Source organism: Oryctolagus cuniculus, chromosome 19, assembly GCF_964237555.1.
Source record: "Oryctolagus cuniculus chromosome 19, mOryCun1.1, whole genome shotgun sequence".
NCBI classification, from domain to species: Eukaryota; Metazoa; Chordata; class Mammalia; order Lagomorpha; family Leporidae; genus Oryctolagus; species Oryctolagus cuniculus.
This window is the reverse complement of record NC_091450.1, coordinates 22,780,333-22,795,207: the sequence shown is the minus strand read 5'-3', so window position 1 is coordinate 22,795,207 and position 14,875 is coordinate 22,780,333. Positions and strand designations below refer to the sequence as shown.

General features: G+C 58.9%; 1 non-coding gene across 1 annotated transcript; it reads left to right on the top strand.

The window, feature by feature from the left end:
- The first annotated feature begins 12,213 nt into the window (after positions 1–12,213).
- Positions 12,214–12,285, top strand: TRNAT-CGU (transfer RNA threonine (anticodon CGU)). Its single transcript has one exon. It is a non-coding gene; the product is annotated as a tRNA-Thr (tRNA).
- Positions 12,286–14,875: the final 2,590 nt, after the last annotated feature.

Here is a 14,875-nt window from a genome sequence, read left to right as displayed (position 1 = left end):
ATACGGGGCGCGTCTGGGAAGGGACTCCAGCCAAGTTGACTGGCAAAGCAAGAGGACTTTGGTCTTCACTGTGTTTACAAACCTATTGATTATTCTGTTTAATCGAAAGGCAAAGAGCCTGACAGACACGGAGAGGGAGTTCCCCCGTCTGCTGGTTGATTCCCCTAAGGCCCTCAATAGCCAGGAGCCCAGATCTCAATCCAGGTCTCCCACATGGGCGGCAGGGACCTAGGTGTTGGAGCCAGTTGGGCCAGGGTTGTGGCACAGCGAGTTAAGCTGCCACCTGTGACTTGCATCCCGTATGAGCACCGGCTCGAATCCCACTGCTCTACTGCCAGCCCAGCTCCCTGCTGATGCACCTGGGAGAGCACTGGGAGACGGCCCACGTGCGTGGGCCCCTGCACCCACTTGGGAAACTCAGATGGAGCTCCTGGCTTTGGCCTGGCCCAGCCCTGGCCATCGCAGCTGTTTGGGGAGTAACGCAGCTGATGAAAAATCCATCGATCTCTGTGTATGTGTCTTCCCTGTTCTGTAACTGCCTTTCAAATAAATTAAAAAAAAAAAAAAATGGTAGAGCCAGGACAGGAACCCAGGAACTCTGATATGGGGTGTGGGTACCCCTTGTGCTCCTTAACCCCTGCCCCAAATGCCCAGCCTTCAAGGCAGGTCTTGCAGTCACACACACAGCGGCCCCCCATTCCAGGCCGGGAGCCTGAGGTACAGCACAGGCTCTCCTGGGTTGTGGCTGCATTGGCATGTCCACATCACCACCGACCTCATGTCTACACTCGTAAGGAAACACTGGCGAAGGGTACTGAGGTACAGGGTGGACACCACACACACACACACACACACACTCTCTCTCTCTTTCTCTCTCTCTGAGTTTCTGAAAGGCCCAATAATCCTCCGGTTTAGCCGAGTTTCAAAAGCAAGCGTTACGCCCAGTGCCCTTTCAGCCCACCCCAGAAGTGGCCTTTGCAAGTCCCGTCCTTGTAGGAAGCTCCTACTTCACTTGAGCCCCAAACATCTGAGAGCTGTGTATTTGCTCTATGCTTTGAACAAACAAAATGGCCCTAAGTCAATGGGACTGACAGCTATCACTTTAATTTTTTTCTTTATTTGAGAGAGAACTCTCATGTGGTAGTTCACCACCCCAGTGCCCACAAGGGGCAGAAATGGAACCAGGAACTCCACCCAGGCCTCCCGTGTACGCGGCAGGAACTCTGGCTTGAGCTGTCACTGCTGTCTCCCAGCACCTGCGTTAGCTGGAAGTTGGACCCAGGAGCCAGAGCCCGGACTCGAACCCAAGCACTCAGATAGGAGCTGCAGGCATCTTCACCACTAGGCTTTTCCCTCCGCCTCAGATGAGCAAACGGGCGGAGGACCAACCACAGAGGGGAGAGGGCCAGTCTGGGGGCCTACGTGCAGCCAAGCCTTTCTATCCTACACCTAGGGAGCGGGAGGGCGGCCCCAGAGCAGGAAACCAGGGACGCTTTCAAAGTGGTGCCAGAGTGCAGGGCACCAGACGCGGCCCTCGGCGAGACACGCACAGTCGCTGCTCACTGGCAAGGGGTCGGCGTGTGGGTGCAGAACCAGGAAGCAGGTACCAGGAGAAACCCCGGGCTCTGGCCTCTGGCACAAAGGCTGCAGAACCTTCCAAGGGCAGTTCCGCTGCCTCTGGGGAGCTGTGCATGCGCTCAGCACCGTCCTGACTCCAAGGCGCATACCACGGATCGGTGAGCCAGACTCTGCACCCTCGGCAGGCAGCGGGAGCGAAGGAGCAGGGCGGGAGCTCACGCACGGAAACCTGGAGAGGAGCCGCTGGAGGTCCGGGCCCAGTCCCCTGGCTGTCCCTCAACCTGACAGAGCCTGCGTGCCTTCTCGCCTTTTTTAAAGATTTGAGAGGGGCCGCTAGGTGGAGGATTAGCCTAGTGAGCCGCGGCGCCGGCACACTGGGTTCTAGTCCCGGTCAGGGCGCCGGATTCTGTCCCGGTTGCCCCTCTTCCAGGCCAGCTCTCTGCTGTGGCCAGGGAGTGCAGTGGAGGATGGCCCAAGTCCTTGGGCCCTGCACCCCATGGGAGACCAGGAGAAGCACCTGGCTCCTGCCATCGGATCAGCGCGGTGCGCCGGCCACGGCGGCCAATGGCAAAGGAAGACCTTTCTTTCTCTGACTCTATCCATTCTGCCTGTCCAAAATAAATAAATAAATAAATAAATAAAGATTTGAGAGGAAGAGTTACAGAGAGGTCTTCCATCTGCTGGTTCACACCCCAGATGGCCACAACGTCTGGGCTGATTCAAAGCCAGGAGCCAGGAGCTTCTTCCAGGTCTCCCACATGGGTGCAGGGGCCCAAGCACTTGGACCATCTTCTTACTGCTTTCCCAGGCCACAGCAGAGAGCTGGATCAGAAGAGGAGCAGCCGAGACTCTAGGCCACAGCACCAGCCCTGCCTTCTCTTTATGATTGACCTGAAATCTGGCTTCCAGCCATCTCTAGGTATCCTCTGGCTGGTTTGTAGCACGAGCTGGTGGCAGGGAGCTCACGCCATGCGTTCAGACAAAGGATGCGCGCCCATGGGCTACATACCCCTCTTGTCGGGCACGATGGTATCCCGGAGTGTTCTGGCGGGAATCACGCGGGTGCATGGCAGCGACAGCTGCACCAGGAGCAGCTGCCACACCAGCCACCTGCCCACAGCCCCCGGAACAAAGGCTCCGGGAGGAGGGGCTTCTGCTCAGGCTCACGGTCAAGAGTTCATGGCGTTTTCTCCCAGACCGAACATACCAGGGGACTTACAAAACGATTGTGGAAGATGGGATTAAAAAATTCTATTTTAGTCCAAAAATAAAAATTCCATGCTTGGGGGCATGGGTTGGGGCGCAGTGGATTATACCAACACTTGGGATGCCCGCATCAGAACCCGCACCAGTTCCTGCCCCGGCTGCTCCACTTCCTGTCCAGCTCTCTGCTAATGCGCCTGGGTCCCTGCTACCCACGTGGGAGACACAGAGGGAGCTCTGGGCTCCTGGCTTCGGCCTGGCCCAGCCCTGCCTGTTGGCAGGCATTCGGAGAGTAAACCAGTGGACAAAGGATCTCTACTCTCTCTCTCCCCCACCTCCCTCCCTCTCCCTCTCCCCCAACGCCCCACCACTCTGCCTTTCAAGTAGATGAAAAATAAACATTGTTTAAAGATTCATGCATTAGTTTTTTTTATATGTTTTTCCTGAACTTTTTGAAGACCCTTTAGGTACGTGGATTTCACAATGTTTTTGCACCAAAATAAGTTTTAAATTCCACCAGCTTCTTGGAGTACCCTCATCTAGGCCTTTTTGGTTTTAGAAATTTCTTACTTATCGGAGAGGCAAAGAGCACGCTCCCATCTACAAGTTCAGCCCAAAGCCAGGAGCCAGAACCCTCAGGGTCGTGCAGGCGAGGGCCACCAACAGGTTGAGTTGTCCCCACACCTACAGCCCAGCCACAGCAGGCAGAATCACGGGCGAACCCCGTCCACACGGAGCTCCTAGACAAAGTGTGCTTATCCTGGTTTTGTCGCGAGACTTCTCGTTGAAACAAGGAGCCTTATTTTTTTTCCACTTAAATTCTGTCTGTTCTAGCCGGCGCCGCGGCTCACTAGGCTAATCCTCCGCCTTGCGGTGCCGGCACACCGGGTTCTAGTCCCGGTCGGGGCGCCGGATTCTGTCCCGGTTGCCCCTCTTCCAGGCCAGCTCTCTGCTGTGGCCCAGGAGTGCAGTGGAGGATGGCCCAAGTCCTTGGGCCCTGCACCCCATGGGAGACCAGGAGAAGCACCTGGCTCCTGCCATCGGATCAGCGCGGTGCGCTGGCTGCAGCGCACTGGCTGCGGTGGCCTTTGGAGGGTGAACCAAAGGCAAAGGAAGACCTTTGTGTCTCTCTCTCTCTCTCTCTCTCTCTCTCTCTCACTGTCTACTCTGCCTGTCAAGAATAAATAAATAAATTAATCAATTAAATTAAATTGTCTGTTCAGCAACCTGGGAGTTGACCGGGACATCAAATTTGCTAGAATACAGAAGCTAGTTTCGAGAAATCCCGCAAGTGCTTTACCAAGTGTCCCCGGGCCCTTCTCTCAGCCTTGCCAGTCGGTGCTGACCAACAAGGGTGTGGATGCAGACAGAACAGAGCAGCAAGCCCCGCGCCCATGCTGCGGGTCCCCTCATTTCATCCTAAGTCGAGGGGGTGGGGACTCTCTCTCTGCCCATTTTACAGACAGGACAACTGAGGACCGAGAGGGTAAATGACTCTCCTAGAATCATGAGAGAAACAGCATGGATTTGAGACCAACCTTCTGAATCCCCAGAAGCCAGCCCCTTTGGCTTAGTCTGGGCTATGACAAGACACTGCAGACTGGGCAATTCAAAGCCACTCGCAGTTCTAGAAGCTGGAACGGCCAAAGTCAAGGCAGCAGCGGATTCAGTGTCCGGTGAGGACCTCAAGTCCTTGCGCGCAGGGCAGGGCCAGGCCATGCCCCCTGGCGGGACGGACAGAGGCTGACAGGTCCTCCCAGTCCCCGCAGGAGGCCACCAGCCCTTTGTCCCTTCTAAGGGCCTGATGCTGGGGCTCAAGTTGCCACACGAGTTCTGGAGCCGCACGAACATGCATAGTGTGGCACCATTTGTGTGCCCTGGGCGCCTATACTTCCTGCTCTGGTTCAGATACTTGGCCAAGACCCCTGACTGGGGCCAGCACTGTGGCACAGTGGGTCAACTCCCCGCCTGCAACGCCGGCATCCCATATGGGTGCCAGTTTGAGTCCCGGCTGCTCCACCTCAGATATACCTCCCTGCTAATGTGCCTGGGAAAGCAGCAGAAGGTGGCCCAAGTGCTTGGGCCCCTGCACCCACATGGGCAACTCAGATGAAGCTCCTGGCTTCAGCCTGGCCCTGCCCTGGCCGTTGTGGCCATTTGGGGAGAGAACCAGCAGAGAGAAGGTCTCTCTCTTTCTCTCCCCCTCTCCCTCTGTAACCCTGCCTTTTAAATAAATAAATATTTAAAAACAAAACATAAATACCACCGATGACAGCCCAATTAGCTGACACCATCCAGGGGGTTCCCTGACTCTCCGCCATCTCTCCGTCTCACACACCGTACCACATGGTCGCAAGCTCAGCTGGTTCCAGGCAACCCCGGGTCGGTTTCCCAGGTTAACCGCACACAGAACCTGGTTTCCAGGACTGGGGCATCTGAACGGCGGCGCCACCAAGTGGGCCGTGCTGGTATCAAACATGACACGAACACTACGAGCCCGTGCACTGACTCCTGGGGTTCGAGACCCCAGTGAGCACAGGTGTACACAGGAGCTCACGAACACTCACAAGGACACAAACCACGAGCCAGCCCTGCGCCTTTCGTCTGCAGGACCACCAAACGCCACATCTCTGTTGATGTAGAACAATCTTTTATTAAAGATTCATTTATTTGAGAGGCAGAGTTATAGATAGAGGGAGAGACAGAGAGAGGCCTTCCATCCACTGGTTTACTCCCCAGATGGCTGCAACAGCCGGAGCTGGGCCGATCCAAAGCCAGGAGCCTCCTCCGGGTCTCCCATGCAGGTGCAGCGGCCCAAGGACTTGTTCCATCTTCAACTGCTTTTCCAGGCCACAGTAGAGAGCTGGATTCAAAAGAGGCACAGCCAGGACACAAACCAGTGCCTTTATGGGATGCTGGCACCACAGGCAGAGGCTTAGCCCACTGCACCACAGCGCCGGCCTCAGAAAAATCTTGCAGCAAAATGCTGAGGAGAGAAACGGTACACAACAAAGCTGACATAACTAAAGGTATCTTCAAGTCAACAGGGCAGGGCAGCGTCACGGGACGGGGAGCTAAGCCCCTGCCTGTGACGCCGGCAGCCCACAACGGAGCACGAGTTTGAGTCCAGCTGCTCCACTCCCCATCCAGCTCCCTCTAGTGGCCTCAACAGCAGCGGAGGGTGGCCCACGTGCCTGGGCCCCTGCACCCACGTGGGAGACCCGGATGGAGCTCTCGGCTCCTGGCTCTGGCCCAGACCAGGCTCTTGCGGTCATTTGCGGGGTGAATCGGCCGACGGACAATCCCTCCTTCCCTTTCTCTGTCTCCCTCTCTGTCACTGTGTCTTTCAAACACACACAACAGAAACTAATCAAATGGTGCAAAGTCGAGGACAAAGAGAAAGACCTTGAACGTGGGAAGAGAAAACGTGACCGGTTACCCACAGAGGACCCTCGGCGAGACAGGCAGAAACCGAGCCACGGAAAATTCCGCAGCTGGGAACAGGGGCTTCACAAGGGAGGGAGAGACTGCGGCATTCCCGGAGAACCGGAGCTCAGGGCTCCTGCCCTGCCCTGCCCTGCCCTGCCCTGCCCAGGCGGAGGCTGAGCGAAAGGGTGCAGGCCTGCCTCGGGAGCAGAGTTCTCTGCATTTTGATCACTTGAGGCCTTAGCTCTTTCTTGCTCCTTGACAGGATTTAAAAGACAAAAGCACACAAATGATGACGTCTGTATGCAGGGTAAAATGATACGTGAAGTTGCAATCGGTGCCACCTACAGCACAAAGTCTGGGCGGGCGCTGGATGGTCGAGATGCCCGCTCCCTACAGAGGTGGTGGTAGGGCCACAGAACGAAAAGATACGAAAGGCCAGGAAGAAACATTTTAAAAAGAAGCAAACAACCCAGTTTGAAAGAAAAAAGCAGGGGTCAGTGCAGTGGCTCAGGTCGGGCACTGCTTATGATACCAGTATCCCAAATTGAAGCGCTGGCTCCAGTCCCAGCCGCTCTTGCTCGCTCGCTCGCTCGCTCTCTCGGGAGGTCCATAGGTAGCTAGGTAGGAAGGATGGATGGACGGATGGATGGACAGATGGATGGATGGACGCACCTTGGATTTCTGTGGGTGCTTTTACCTGGCTGGAACTAGTGGCTTCTAACTGCAATGAGATCTGTGTATAGTATCTGTAACTTCTCTAAATATTTCCCCTGGTGTTCCTGTGTGAAAACATCACAGACGCAAACACAACTCGCACTCACAACTCGCACCGTGGTGACCGGCCAAGACACGGAAGCCAGCACCCCCCAGGCAGTGGCGCAGGCTGCAGGTGTCACAAGGCAACCCAGCGACAGCTCTGGGAGAACCATGAGATGCCGGAGCACAGCGACAGGATGCTGCTGCTGAAGTCTCAGCGGGGTTTCCATCAAGGAAACTCTCACGTGTCCCCATGGAGTGGGGGAAAGAGGACAGAGTGGGATGTCTTGTCTGACTCTTTGACACCTGCCTTGTACATGTACGTCTACGGCTTTCCAGGCAGAAAGCAGAACCCCAGGGGCAAATGCAGCAGGTGCTGGGCTCTCGAGGTCAGTTCATCCCCACAGTGTGCCCTCGTGTCTTCCCTGCACTGACCTTGTCACCGCGCAGCCCTGGGAGCATGCGTCTCCCACACCAGAGGCTGCAGACGGCATAACTGGCGACTGACGCCAGGGGGCGCATTCCACCCTGAGCCAGGAGCGTACCGTTACAGCTTCAACCCCTAGCGCTAACACTTGGTGGTGGGGGGTGGGGGGGTAGCAGTGCCCACCGGCAAGCATCAGTGCACCGGTCACGAAAACCCGCACCCACAACATCAAGTGTCATTGACCTAAGAGCGATCTTCATATCCAAGGGCTAGCAAGTGAACTTCCTGGGTAAGGTGAGTGGTACAGGGGCCAGAGCCACGGGGAACCTGGCTGGGCTTCTGATGAGAGGCACAAAGATGATGATGATGGTGACGAGGAGGAGGGTGACAATGACGAGGACATGGTACACACTGGCGCAGGGTGACGCCATTTGTGGGGAGAGAAATTCCACCCGAGACACTAGCCGTACGTCTGATGATGAACTTGCATCAAGACCACAGCCAAGGGTAGGTGACAACACAAAGTAAACTCAACTTGAAAAGAAGGCTGGGGTGCGGCGGGCCAAGCCGCTGCCTGGGACACCTGCGTGCCACATCAGAGCGCCAGTTCTGGTCCCGGCTGCCCCACTTCCACTCCACTCCCTCCTCATGTGACTGGGAAAGCAGCAGAAGCCCTGAGAGCTTGGATCCTTGCCATCCACGGAGGCGGCCAGGCTGCAGCTCCAGGCTCCTGGCTTCAGCCTGGCCCAGACCTGGTTGTTGCAGACTTTTGGGGAGTGAACCAAAGGAAGAGAGATCTCGCTCGCTCTTTCTCTCTCCCTCCATCTCTCCCTCCCTCTCTCAGGGCTCTGCCTTTTAAATAAATAAAATAAATCTAAAAAGAATAAAGAGAAGACAGGGCAGGAAGGAGGGAGGGAGAAAAGGAGGATTCTGGGAGGGTGGGAGAAAATAGCGATTTAATTCTCTGTACTGTCTACCGCTTCTTACATACGTCAACCCGCTGTCGACTGTGCATGCTAATGTCAGACCTCAGATAATCCGGTTAACCTTTTTAGAGTTTATCCAGAAGAAAAAAAAAAAAAAAAAAAGAGTGGAGGGGAACAGAACTTTCATTATTCACAGCTGCCGATTTGATCTTGCTCTGGCTTGGGAATGAACCAATTAAACAGGTTTTTTCCAGTAGCAGAGTGTTCAAAGATTGATTGGATGGGGTGATCCCGGGGCATGCTACACAGCTGTGACACCGCTGCCGTAAAATGGCCTCGTCTGTGCAGCGCTGCGTGCTCCCGGGGTAAGGAGACAGGAATCATCATCTCTGCAGAAGCTGGGAGAGGCTTCCCCAGGCAGGCAGCACCTCGGGCCGCACCCTGCAGAGCCCAGCATGGCACCCTGACACACGCGCGTGCACACACACACACACACACACACACACGGCAGGGACTTTTCTTGGGCAGACTACAAAGGAAGTGAACACAATCACCACCATCATTCGTGAGACTCCAGGGAATCCAGGGAAAGGCACTCGGAGCCAAGACTCAGGGGCTCCAGCAACAAACAGCTGGGAAAGCAGACAGTTAAGGCCAGAAAGGCACAGGCGGCTCAGTGCTCGCTGGCCCCCAGATGCACCCCTTAAATGCAGCGTGCTCCCCACCAAATTCCAAACAGGAATCTTCCATCTGCTGGTTTACTCCCCGAACACCTGTGATAGTTGGGGCTGGCTCAGGCCTAAGCCAGGAAACCCACAACTCCATCTGGACCTCCCAGGTGGGCGGCAGGGCCCCAAGCCCTCCCGCCATCGTCTGCTGCCTCCCAGGTGCCTTAGCAGGGAGCGGGGTCAGAAGCATGGAGTAGCCAGGACTCGAACCAGGCCAACCAGGACTCCAGCAGGGAACGTGGGCGTCAGAAGGAGCCCCTTACCCAGCGCACCACAGCGCCTGCGTGGACAAGGACCTCTCCAAGAGGAGGCAAGGCTGGCCGGCGTCCTGGTGCAGCTGGTTAAGCTGCTGCCCGCAACGCTCACAGCCCACAGTGGTGCCAGTTCAAGTCCCAGCTGCTTCACTTCCAATCCAGCTCCCTGTTCATGTGCCTGGGAAAGCAGAGGAGGATGGCCCGAGTGCTTGGGCCCCTGCACCCACACAGAGACCGGATGAAGCTCCTGGCTTCGGCCTGGCCCAGCCCTGGCTGGTGCAGCCATGTGGAGAGTGAACCAGTGGAGGGAAGATTTCTGTTTCTCCCTCTCTCTCTCTAACTGCCTTTCCAATCAATAAATTTTAAAAAAAGACATGCACCATAAAGAGGATAAAAAAGAAATTAGATAAGACTCCATCAACATTAAACACTTCTTGCACTACTAAAGACATCATCAGGAAAATAAAAGCAGTTGAAAAACCAACTTTTCAAAACGTGGGGAAGCACTGTTATGCCACCCACGGTGTCTAGACCTGTTCGACCAGGTGCACACACTCAAGGCCCGGGAAACGCTGCCCCAGGCACACTGGCGGTCGCAATCTGTTACCAAGGGACATCCAGAAAAGCCTGCGAGGAGATCAGCCACGGATTGAGGGCTGACGCTGGTCCCAGCGCCCACCCTGGACAAAAGCCCGCACCCAGAACGGGCGAAGACCTTGGGCTACACTCACAGGACAGCCGGCAAGCTGTGAAGACGCCCGGGTACGAAGCTGCGCAAGAGACCACACAGGGCCAAGGAGCCCAATTCCCCCAGCCCCAGGAGCTGCCAATCCTAACAGTACCTTCCAGAACCGGCAAAATGAAGACCCGACGGGAAAGGGGTTGTTAAATAAATAAATAAATAAAGACGCGGCGCCCCCGCCCCAGGTCCCCCTCCACACCCGGGCTTCTGCCACCTGCCTGGCCCTGCCACAACTCCGAGGCGCCCAGCCAAGCGATGCGCCAAGGGGCCCTGCTCTCCGGCCCCTGTGCGACTGTCACCCACAGTGCAACCCCAGGGCGGGGCGGGGGGGCAGCGTTACCCGCGGGACCCACCTGCCCAGGCCCGAAGGGGTTTTTCCTCTTCCACAGCCGTGGCTGTCCTTGCGGGGCGGAAGCTGGGGACAGCAGGCCCCAGCCAGCTGGAGGAGCTGGGCGTCCTGCAGGCGGCCTCGTGCGCACGAGGAGGAGTCGGGCGGCACTGCGCAGGGGCGGGCCTCCGCCGGCCGCCGCAGGTGCAGACCCTCGGGGCTCTGCTCTGTGCCCGCTGGGGCAGCCCCTGTCTCCGCCCCGGTGGGCCCTGATTGTCGGGGCACCGCCAGCACCCCACCACCACCCGCGCCCAGGACCCTGGAAGGGCGCAGGGCGTGTTCGCTGGGGTTCTGTAGGGAGGGGAGGGGAGGGGAGCTGGCCCCCGCCCCGGGCAGGTGAAGCTTGGCTTCATCACCCGTGGGTTTTCTCGAGGCTCAGCGTGGGTGCAGCGGCCGAGGGGGACCCCCAGGACCACGTGCAAGGGCACCCGGCGTGCTGAGCACTGCAGCGGCCGGGCCCACCCCCACCCAGGTGTCCAGGATCTGTGGCCTCCCGGGCGTCTTCACACCTGTGAGATAAGCGGGTTCCTGCCGCCCAGCTCCTGTCTGAGTTTCGGGCGGGTCAGAGCCTCCACCCCCACCCTCTGGGTGCCCAGGGCGCCCTGGTGCCCGCACCCCCCCCCCCAACGTGTCCTTTCCCGGAGGAGGCACAGCCGAGACGGGGAAAACACCGGATCTCCATGCACCTGCCGTTAGCGCTGGGCACAGCAGCCACCCGATTCCCCTTCCCGGCCAGCGCTTTACGGGAGCCCCGGCGCTTCTGCAAGTCCCCACAGAGGGGCAGCGGCCGGGACGCGGTTCCTCAGCAGCCCCCTGTCTGGCTTCACGTGGGTTCAGGGAGCTCCTGCCTCCAGGTATCCGAGTGGCAGCGAAAACCTCCAACCCAGGTTTTTATATATATAATTTATATATATATAATTAATACATATGAATATATATATATTTCTCCGAGGCAGTGGCTGGGGCTGACTCTCAGCCCAGTGCCCCACGTGGCAGGAACCCAACCGCTCGGGGTGGCATTGTTAAGTTTCCTGTTTGCGGGTGCCCTGGGAGCTCCCCATACAAGGAGCAACCCCCTCCGTGTACCCTACAGCACCAGGGGGCCGGCGGCAGAGACAGCCCAGCCAGAGCGTTCTGTGCAGGACCACATCGATCGTGGTCAGTGGGAAACCAGGCCAGGCAGCTGCCGGCGCGGGACCCCCGCTCCCCCAGCTCACAGGTGCCACCCGCAGTGCCCCGCAGGGACCGCGGCCACACCGCGCGCTTATCAGAGCGTACGTGGAGGCTGCCTGTGCGGTTATTAGCCGCGGTGGTGACACTGTTTGCTGCCACGAGCCGTTCGTTCGGGAACACGCAGTAGAAGGGCGCGTTTGAATCCACGCAGCAGCGCGACCAAGGGCGGCGGGGCTCCCCCGGGCCCTCTCCAGGCGGGGCAGCCAGCCAGGGACCAACCCTCGGTCGGGCTAACTAGGAGCGCGGCCACTATCCCTCCGCCTCTGCGTGCCCAGATCCAGAAAGGAAAAACCGGGGCCGCCCCGGGGGAGCGCGGTAGCTGGAGGAGCCGGGATTCGAACCCGGAACTCCCGGGCGCCGACGCGCTCCCCGCCCGCTCCGGAGTTCCAGACACGCCCCCCGCCGAGGCCGCCCTGGGCGCCGGGGAAGCCTTCCGGCCGCACGCCCGAAACGCCGAGTCCGCCGGCGGCCGCGAGGGGGCGCGCCCGCGCAGCGAGCGCAAGGGAGCGCCGCCAGGATAGAGGCTCGCCCCGCCACCACCCTAACGCAGGCGCGGTGGCCAAGTGGTAAGGCGTCGGTCTCGTAAACCGAAGATCACGGGTTCGAACCCCGTCCGTGCCTCGCGGTAGCCTCCCTCCGGTGGGAGGGAGACTTTTTAGAGGGGAAGCCCCGGAGTCTCCCGAATACGCCAGACCTTGCCAGTACATAGATCCAGTCTCGGACTTCCTGCCCGATCCACTCTTTTCCTGCCGTGTGGGTTCAGAAAAGCTCTTCCCTGCATCTCCATCGAAGGGTGACAGCCTGGGTGGGCCATCCTGCTGGACTCGGGGCCGCACTCGGGGCCCACCCGGCCAGCGGCTCCCGGCGGACGGCGCCCCCTACCGGGCGCGCGGGGTGCTGCTTGCTCCGGGGTGGGCGGGGGGCCACCTGTAGCGCCCCTGCCCGCGCGAGGTCCGCCAGCGTCTGGCTGTGTGACCCCTTTTAAGGGGACCTCCGCCGTAGGCCACGCGTTCCACGGACTTAATTTGAGCTGCTCGCTCCGGGTCTCCATGGGCTGCTCTGCAAAATGGGTCCGTGGCCAGCATGGGCGTGCGCAGCCCGCAGGTTTGCTCTGCGTCCGGAAGGGTGCCCCGGGGCCACCGCAGGCTCTTAGATACAGCAACGGCCCCGCTGCCAAGCCTGGCGCGCCTGGGGCCCCTGAACGCCGCTGCGCCGGGAAGCCGGGGGTCCCGTGCCACCCCTCGCTGGAGCGCCCTCGCCCCCTGGTGTCCGGCCGAGCGCACGCGGCGCGGGCGGGGGCTCCGAGGGGGAGGGGCCGCTTCTGCGGGTCCCAGCACCAGGCTTTGCGGAAGCTACTGCTCCCGGGAGGGCCTCGTTCTGCAGCCACTGTGGGAGCACGCGTGTGTGTGTGTGTGTGTGTGTGTGTGCATGCGCGTGGGAGGTATGTCAATCATCGCCTAGCACGTTTCATCCGGGGGTGGGGCCCACGCGCAGGTGCGGCGGCAGCAGGTGTTGGGGGGTGGCGGTCCCGAGACGCTAAGGCCTGGTGGTGCCGAGCCCAGCCCCCGTGGAGCGCACCCCTGAGCGGCCAGCCGGCGGGCCCCCTGGGAGGCAGGTGCAACAGAGACGCAGTTGAAAGGGTTCCTCACTCTCCGCTTGTAAACTTGGACCTTGCTGGGTTTTCTGCAAGATGACCGCGCGCTTCCCCTGGGTGACTCTCTTCTCCAGCCGGCCCCCAGGTCGCCCCACCCCCAACATGCACCGAGTGGACCCCCTAGAACGCAGGTCCGACAACCCAGCATGAAGACAGCGAGCCACAAAGTTGTGTTTCTCACCAATACAAGTGTCCCCCAGGGCCCCTGCCTGGTACAACAAAGCAGGAACAGAAACAGGGGTGGGTGTCGAGCCCGGTGGTTAAGACGCCTGGGTCCCGCTGCAGAGCCCCTGAGCTGGGTCCCAGCGCCTGCGCCCAGCCTCTTGTTGATACAAAGCCTGCAAGGCTGGGGTGACCTCGCTCGGGTGCTTGGGCCGCCGCCTCCCACGGTGGACAGTGAGTTCCAGCTGTGGTATCAGACCTGCGCCAGGCCAGCGCTGGCTGTTGCAGTTATTCGGCTGGTGAACCGTAGGATAGGTTCTCCCCCCCCCCCCCGCCGCCGCTCCCTCAAATAAATTAATTTTTAATGGGGGGGGGAGATTGAGTGCTTTCACCATCAACAACTGTTAGATGCTTTCTAAAAGTCATTTATTTTTATTTTACTTGAAAGGCAGAGACCTGGAGAGACAGCGATTTTATCCGCTGGATCTCCCCCCCAAATGGCCAGGGCTGGGAGAGGCCGAACCCAGGAGCCGGGATCCCAGCCTGGGTCTCCCATGTGGGTGGCAGGGAACCGAGTACTCGCGTCGTCGCTGCTGCCTCCCAGTTGGCATCTGCGGTGGAGCGAGGACTGGGACGCAGCCCTTTGACACGGGGAGTGGATGTCCCCGGTGGCCACTGAAGTGCTGCGCCAAGTGGCCACCCTGGGCCGTGTCAGGCATTTGAGAAGATAGCTACTTTTATCCCAACTAGACCTTACAAATGTGTAAGTGGGTGGTGCCACGGCTCACTAGGCTAATCCTCCGCCTGTGGCACTGGCACCCAGGTTCTAGTCCAGGTTGGGGCGCCAGATTCTTTCCCGGGTGCTCCTCTTCCAGGCCAGCTCTCTGCTGTGGCCTGGGAGTGCAGTGGAGGATGGCCCAAGTCCTTGGGCCCTGCACCTGCATGGAGACCAGGAGAAGCACCTGGCTTCGGATCAGCGCGGTGCACCGGCCGCAGCAGCCATTGGGGGGTGAACCAACGGAAAAGGAAGACCTTTCTCTCTGTCTCTCTCTCTCTCACTGTCCACTCTGCCTGTCCAAAAAAAAAAAAAAAAAAAAAAATGTGTAAGTGATCGAAACATCCCATGGTACCCCATATACATACAATTTTTCTGTGTCTGTCAAAGGGCCTCCCGACAGCCACCTTGGTTTGAGTCCGTCTGAGTTCCTGAAGATGTACAGCTGTGTTTGCCGTCATGTCTGCCAGTGCTTCACATGGGAAGGTCGCCGTGAGGCGGCTCCCTGGTCTCCCTTGCTTGTGAAGAGAGAAGATAAGGCCGCTGAGGCCGGGTGGGGCTGGGGAGGAAAGAGGCAGGTGGGACGGAGCCTATGGCAATGTTGTCAGGCCTTGGTGAAA